The 8,409-nt window shown below is 46.8% G+C and overlaps 1 pseudogene; it reads right to left on the bottom strand.

Moving 5' to 3' along the window:
- Nucleotides 1-1,144: 1,144 nt before the first annotated feature.
- LOC144773432 (large ribosomal subunit protein uL23 pseudogene) lies at nt 1,145-1,612 on the bottom strand (annotated as a pseudogene).
- Between the last annotated feature and the right edge of the window lie 6,797 nt (nt 1,613-8,409).

Raw genomic sequence — 8,409 nt, 5'->3', positions numbered from 1 at the left:
GAAAGATCTTCCCCTGGATCCCACTCTCAGCAAGAAAAACCCTTAACCAGTCTTGACTATGGCAACTCGCTGCTTGTTGGAATAAGAGAAGATCTACTATCTAAACTACAGGTGGTGCAAAACACTGCAGCTCGCCACGCCCTTAATAAACCAGTACGCACCCCTTCCGCACCCCTCCTGAGCCAACTTCATTCATTCAGATATTTTTAAGATGCTGCGCGTGGTCTTCAGGTCTCTACAGGGGAAAGGCACAGCCTACCTCAAAAAGAAACGTACCCGGTATCAACCCGTAACTTCTTGTGTATACAAAGAATAAACAAGGTGAAAAAGGGGGGGTAGAGCTTTCTCTTACCTGGCGCCCAGTCACTGAAATAATTTACCCGAGAAGATTCGGTCTTGTACCGAGATATCTAGTTTTAAGAAACTGTTAAAGACTTGGCTGTTTTAGGAGGCCCTGCTCATGAGTACCCATTTCTCGAAGCGCCGAGAGAACCCCCTGGGGACAATTGATGGACAGAATGCAGAACAATGTCATACATTCACCCCAGTACAGAGATCTGGGCCTAAATAACCATCGTTTTTTTGCTCGCCATTCCAGTATGGACTCAGCCATAATCAGTCTTGACCCTGCACCCAATGGGAGCAGTCCAGCCCGAACTGCCAGGCCAGAGCCTCCCTGGACTGGAGACAAGCATCCTAGGACCGGTTTTGGGATTTCAGCCCTCACCAGCCAGGATAGCTTGACCTCAGTGGCATACCCATACCACTTGGGGTGACAAATGCAAAAGAACAATTGATGTACAGAATGCAGAACAATGTGTCGGGGTCTAAATATTTATTGCTGTCTGAACCACACAGCAGCAGAATGACGCTAGATTCCAAAACCCTTCCCAGAACCAACCCTGCTAGGTCTTTTAGTATTCCATTGCAGGTAAGTTCTAACGGGGGGAAAGGGGTTGGGACAGAGAAGAGACTGCTCCAATATTCTGCCTGTTCAGCTACACCTTCTTCTTCTTATAGGACTGCAACAGTAACATGTAAAAACCTTTATTTACTGTGCCTTTTAACTTACTGTCTGTTTTTTCTAGGGTGTATAAATAACTTATCTTACCAGAATGAACTGTCCGGCGTCTACAAAGCCGGCTTAGATTATGCCAATTTTGTTGGCTACATCCAGTGCATCATAGTCTGGAGCTAGACGCACATATGCCTTCTTCTCGCCGTCTGACCTGATCAGGGTGTTGACTTTGGCAACGTCAATATCATAAAGCTTCTTTACAGCCTGTTTGATCTGGTGCTTGTTAGCCTTGACATCCACAATGAAGACCAGCGTGTTGTTATCTTCAATCTTCTTCATGGCAGACTCCGTGGTAAGAGGGAACTTAATAATCGCATAATGGTCAAGTTTGTTCCTACGAGGAGCACTCTTCCTGGGATACTTCGGTAGCCTCCTTAACCTCAAGGTCCTCGGCCTCCTGAAAGTGGGGGCTGTCCTAATTTTCTTCTTCTTGTGACTGTGCACCCCCTTAAGAACAGCCTTTTTAGCTTTCAAAGCCTTGGACTTTGCTTCAGTTTTAACAGGTACAGCTTCCTTCTTGGCCTTCGGTGTCATGTTGGGGGTGAAAGAGACGTCAGGAGGATTGAATGAAGAGAGTGCAAAAGAGCTGGAATGAGGTAATACTGTCCTGAGGGACAGATTTCACCACACAGAACTGGCGGCCGGCCAGTTGGCGAGGCAGGCGAACCAGAGCTTGAGCCGAGACGCGAGGACGACCCTCAACACCCGGAGCCTCAACCCCGAGCCCCGAACCGGAGCGGCACCTAGCACCTGACTCCCAGCACCTGACATCTGACACCTGGTGTCCGGCGTGCGAGGAGCATGAGGAGCAGCAAGAGGAGTGCGCGGTAAGAGCGGGAGGGCCGGGGTGAGTCTGTCCGTGGCTGCTTGCCGAGCGGCCGCAGCCCCGCTTTCCCCCACCTCACTGCATCACTGCTCCGAGCTGGATCGTGCTGCAGGTCAGCTAGTTGGGAAGCCAGGGGGAGCAATTTTGTGTTTTCTGCACCCTTTTGTCTTTCCTGCCGTCCCTGCCTGCCACTTAAAAACCAGCCTAAACAAACAAGCCAAAAACCGAGAACAAATCCTCGCCCCACTCCCTCCCTGCGGCCCCCACCCTTGTTCTCTCTCCCCACCGAAAAACCGGGAGACAGGGGCTGGAAGAGCTAGACTAGGCTGCGGGGGGTAGCATAAAAATAACGGACGCGCGGTGGAGGCGGATCGTGCCGCAGCTGTGAGCAGTGTGGAGCCATGAGCCAACTCGGGAGAAGGAGGCCCCCAGAGGTTTTGGGGTTCAAGAAAGCAGCAGTGGTAGCTTGTAACGGGCCACGAGGGGGCTACAAGCGGGCGGCCGAGTGTCTCGCAGAGTCTCTTGCAGAGTGTCTCATCATGCACCGCTACCCCATGTACTAGTGAACACAGGGAAAAGGCTGTGCTGCGCTGAGTTGCAGGAGTTAAACCCGGTTCAGGTGCAGGTGTGTGATCGGTGCTACCTGCATGACCTATTGGCAGTCCAGTAACCCAGTAATCCTGCAAGATAGATAAGCAAATAAAAACTCCTATCAACTCCTATTAACTCCAAGGAACTCCAAGGTAACTCTGAGGTAACCCTAAAAGCAATGGATAGGAAGGAGATAAAGGAGACAAAGGATACAAAAAAGATCAAAGAAAGGAAAATTGCGAAATGAGGTCTGGGAAGCCAAGGAACTACACGGCACCGACGACCCCCCCATAAAGACTAAGGAAAGCAAAGAAGAACCCCAAAAGGGACCTAATGGATGTCTGTAACGAAGGAAATGGCGAGGATAAGGGAAAGAATGGAGACGAGGAAGGAGAACTGTCCCTGATTTCCCCCCTGCACATTAACCATGGAGACACTAAAGTGCGTGAGTGCGCATACAGCCCCTCAGGGAGCAAACCGGGCTTTCAACCAAAAATTTATACAAAATTCTCATTTATCAAAGATCCCAGCACGGCCCTCTATTTAAACAGTGCCAACACAAGCGATATACCTACACCGCTCCAACCAATCAAAGCAAACAGGACACCCCCCTCAAAACAAGAACTACTGGTGAAGGAGGAAAAGAACCAAGCTGACTCCCAAAAAAGGGAACACAGCGCAGAGGCAGGTGCATCGGCAACCAGAAGAGAACCGAATAAGGGGCCTCCGGGGGATCAACCGGCACAGGCCCACGGACAAAGACAGGAGCAGGAGTGGGAAGACTCAAGTACAAAACCAATCATAAATGGAATCGAGCAAGATCACACAGAGGAATACACAACAGTGGACCAAAGTGTGACTCCAAACCTTAACCTTTCATTAACAGCCAGCAGGGAGAGAAGTTCCACAACCTCCACAAGCACAACTAGACACAACACTCACCACAATTGTACTGAGGAGGAACACCTCGATGGCTCAGTAACTAAGAAGAGAAGGCAAAGCTCACTGAGAAGCTCTGGGGAAGCTCTGAGGGACATGGCGGACCAGACAGGGCAGTAAACCGGGAGCCCCAGGACTTATCCTTGCAGGATGACATGCAGAAGAGCGAACTCACGCAGTACGCTGATTCAACAACACAAAAAGAAATAACAACCTGCAAACACACAGTGACAGTGACAACGCCAGGGGACAGGCTAGCAAGGCATGAAGCCAGGGACATGAGAGAACCCACAACAAGGGCAGACCCTGACGCAGCTGGGCAATCAGACACCATAACTATACAGGAAGTAAGAGCCCAGGGTCAGTGCTCAATTCAATCTAATGACCCACAATGCGGGAAACCTGAAAAACCTGAGAAGCAAGAAGATGGCGCTGAGCTAGGGCGTGCCCCATAACCGACCGAAACAGAAGCTCCAAGCCAACCTTCTGTACCTAACATACAATCCAACACAGCACTTACATCACCAAGGATACCTGACTTTGAAACCTCGTACCTCACCCTGGAAGAGTGGGAAGAACTGGTAGCATCTTACCCCGCGGCTTCGACAAGTGATTTGCCAGAAGAGATCACCAGCGAAAACCTAGGGAAGGAAGCACCAAACGCAAAGGAAGACATCTGGACATCCCTTCTGCACACAATGCAACTATCGGTAAATGCCATTCAATACCAGTCTGACAAGATGGACCTACAACTCTCTGCCCTCAACTCCTTGTCAATATTCGTTGCCAACATTGACGGTAAGCTAGCAGAGCTGAACGGCATGGTAAAAAGCGGTACAAAAGGGGGTAAAAAGGACGCAAGCCGAGACTCAATTAATATAATCTAACTGCTCTTGCATTACAATCGTGGACAAACTGGCAACACTACCAACAGCAATGGGCAACCTCCTTTCCGATATCATGGACGCAGTAAAAACAACCGCCCTAGCAACCCCGTCGATAAAAGATACGAAATGGCATTGCCCACGCAAGTCGTACCACTGCCTCCAACCCAGGAGAATCTAAAGTCAATCTAAGACCTGCTCCCTTCCAGGGAAAAAGTAAATGAAAAGAATGCACCGGCCAATAACAGACAACAACATGAAGGACCCCAAACTAATCCAACAGAGAGCATAGCGCAGCCTGAAAAAACCTGCCAAAAAGACGGAGCGTTGGCACACTATCAACGAGGAAAAAGTGGGAAGAAAACCGAAAAGGAAGGGAAGAAACCAAAAGAAAACAACAGCGGTAATAGCATGGTGCAAGGGCTCTACTAGGGAGAAAGTGCCAGCTAACACACCACAAGACAGGCCGACTGAGACGGTAGATGCATCAGGCTCTGAGCGCATTTCCCCAGAAAATAGAAATCGAACAGGGGAAAAAAAACCTGAAAGAAATCCGTCACCAGAAAGAAGGCCTACAACTAGCCCGGCCCCAAAAGCGAGAAAGCAACAACCTATTCACCACAAGCATGGCAGAATGCCATAAGAGACCATACTGAAAGGGGGCATAACCCACAAGAAGCTACAAACCCAACTGATAGGGGGCATAACCCACAAGAAGCTATAAACCCAACAGATAGGGAAAACCTCAAAAGAAACCAATCAGATAGGGAAAACCTCGAAAGAAAGCAATCCCAAGATCGAGGCCACATCAATAATCCTCCCCAGATAAAGGAAGATAATCAACCTCAAGCAAGCCCCCAACTGGGCGCAACAATCACAGCAAGTACCCCCAGACAAAAACTGACAAAAAGTAGTAAAATGATTGATAAACGATGCGTAGTAGGAATCGAGGAACATCACGGCAGAGGGGAAGATCCAATTAACAACATTGATAACAGTTGGACACAGGATAGGGGGCAAAGTGGCATGACCTCATTAATGTTTCACCCGGAGTATCAATTAAGGGGCCCAATAGACATCCTAAACAGGGGGAACATATTACGGCTAGTGAAAACCATAGACAGCCTCAAAAACATATCATCTAGTGACTTGGAATCGGTAGAATTCATAGAACCCTCGGGACTCCTCGGAGTAGAATCAACAAAAACAGTATGGGCCACAGCAGAATTCCCTGAGAGACTATTAAAAGAAAAAGCAAAGTTCGACTCCTGGGAAATAAAAATACAGCCTTTCTTTAAACCAAGAAACCCAGATCCTTTATTATTTGTCAGTCAACAAAGGATAAAAACAAATGAACAACCACATCTGAATACAGTTCTAAGAGGGGCACGAAGTAAAACCCCCGAGAACTTAGTCCATCGAGAACAGTCCAACAAGAGAACATCGGCCATCGACAGTCTGCCCTCGTACAATTGGAGCTGGCTCTAAAGGACTTTAAATGCGAAAGAGACAAACCTATGACAAAGCAACGCAAAAACAACAAATACACTCAGCACTGTCAGCTTATGCTCTTGGAACATCAATGGCCTAGGAGGCAAGTTCTCGGACGCAGATTTAAACATCTACCTGCAAAGATTTGCCATCATTTCACTGCAAGAAACCTGGTCCGACACTCCTCCAGCGCTGTCGGGTTACAACCTAAACTTTCTATCGTCTACACAGAGCTCACCGTTTGGCCACAAGAAAGGAGGTCTTGCCACATATAGTGCGATACAATCGATTGCTGAAGCGGTACCATTGGCCTACAAGCTAGCCCCCCCAAACGCAATGCAAGTACTGCGACTGTCATTCCGAGAGCAGAACAAAAAAGACAACATAACCCTAATAAACCTCTATTTGCATCCCAGGGAGAAAATCAAGGGAGCACAACAGCTGAAGGAAGAACTTGAAAAATTAATAAAAACTGAGAAAACGAACAGCATAATCATCACAGGGGACTTTAACCTAAATATGCTCAGCACTTCGGTCCCTGAAGGCACCGACGAGGAAGACCCATTTGCCTGGGAGCAAAATCATCAAGACAGCACCTCGGGAGGCAGAAACACGAAAACAGCCAGGAGCCTGTTGGCCAAATTAGAAGAGCTGGGCTTCAGGGCACTTAACGGCAGATTCCCAGGCGACCAACCACAATCTGCAACATTTCACAGCACAACGGCAAGCTCCACAATCGACTACCAGAATGGTTACTGAAGCTTACTTCTTTTCTACTTCTCATGTATTGTTTGCTAGGTTGTATGAGAAGTCTTCACTCAAATCTCTTTTCTTTTCATTTTCAGGTACAATCTGCACTTGAACCTGCTATTCCTTAAAGTAAGAAAGATAAGGTAAGTATTTATTTCTGTATTCCTAATTTACGTAATATTTGGGTTTCTCTTTCTTTCTATTAACTCACTGTTAAGAGACTGGAATGGGCCTTGAACTGGGTTTCTGGGGTAGGATGGCTATTTTTTCTGTCTTTAATTAGTTCTGAAACAATGCATCAGAACTTAGGTTAAATGTTAAAAGGAAGCATTCCTTTTATTCAGGCCTTCAGTTTTAATGTTTGCTAGAAGCACAATTTATTCTGCCTTGGATTTTAATGTTTGCTGAAGAGTTAATTTATCCTGGCCATAGAACATTACTGGAGTACTTTAACTGGGCCTTCACTTATTTATCTTCAAACTTAACACATGGCAAGAGAAAGAAATATGCAGGGCTTTTGACCCTGACTTCACCTTTTAATTAATTCTCTGAAGAGTGAACAAGTTGCTGGGCTTCTGACCCTGACTTCACCTTTTAACTAATTCTCTGAAGAGTGAACAAGTTTCAGTCAAAGAAGACACAGTGTGTTGAAAGGTCACACATGGGTCTGACAGATTCTGGAACAGCTGAATAAGACAGCTTGATTTAAAAAGCTTTTTATTTAATCTTCTCAGCTAAGGAAAGCTTTTACTGAAAGGAAAATATATTCTGACTTAGTTTCCTTTTTAAATAGAAATGTATCTCTGACATAATAACCTTTTCTCACAGAATGTTTTATATTAGCTACAAGTTTAACACTAACCTGATTAGTGAGGGAATGTCGTTCCCACGAAGCTAACCCCGCTTTTATCGCAACTACCCTTTCTGACTTTCATTGCGCTGGGAAACAGGTGCTTTTCCAATTATTTCTTCAGTGAAGTGGACAGTGGAATGTTGAAGCACACTTCACCAGGTGTTCTGGAGCCGAAAAGACTAGACTGCTAACAGCGGTATGCTGTTGCAGTATGTGCTTGTTGGCAGCCATCTTGGAGTTCCATTGGTGCCAACAAGCACTCCAGCTTGAAGGATGAACTGACTTTTGATAACTTAGTAGGGGGGAGATGGTAGCCAGCATTGCGTTAAATGGAGGAAACCTCCAGTGAGTCCTGACACTATGTCATACATTCACCCCAGTACAGAGATCTGGGCCTAAATCCTTCGTTTTTTTTGCTCACCATGCCATTCCAGTTTGGACCCAGCCCTATGCAAATCAGTCTTGACCCTGCGCCCAATAGGAGCAGTCCAGCCCAAACTGCCAGACCAGGGCCTCCCTGGACTGGAGACAAGCATCCTAGGACCGGTTTTGGGCTTTCAGCCCTAAAAAGGTAAGCATAGACATGGGTGAGGCCTTACTCGGCATCCTATTCTCAAAATAAGTACACCTTTTCAATCCTGCATGAATCCACATCCTGGCATCCTATTCTCACAATAAGTACACCTTTTCAATCCTGCATGACTCCACATCCTACCCCAGGACAAGAGTGCAAATTCGCCATCCCTGGTTTGGGTGCAGTTCTTGATGAGGACCGTCACCTATACTTTGAACATGTAGACCCAGAATCAGTTCAGGTATCAATTTTGGTGGATACTAATACTGACCTCTTTAGTAGTGAGATAGCTGAATGCATTCCACTCCTTTTACAGGTGGCAGCTGTGTATAAGGACTGTTTGACTAGTTCTTCAGATACTAAAAGGACCAACTGCATCTATAAAATATTTTTTTCAGCTAGATGTTGGGCCCTCTGAAAGCA

Source organism: Lissotriton helveticus, chromosome 1_1, assembly GCF_964261635.1.
Source record: "Lissotriton helveticus chromosome 1_1, aLisHel1.1, whole genome shotgun sequence".
Lineage (NCBI taxonomy): Eukaryota > Metazoa > Chordata > Amphibia > Caudata > Salamandridae > Lissotriton > Lissotriton helveticus.
This window is presented reverse-complemented; position numbering and strand designations above follow the sequence as displayed.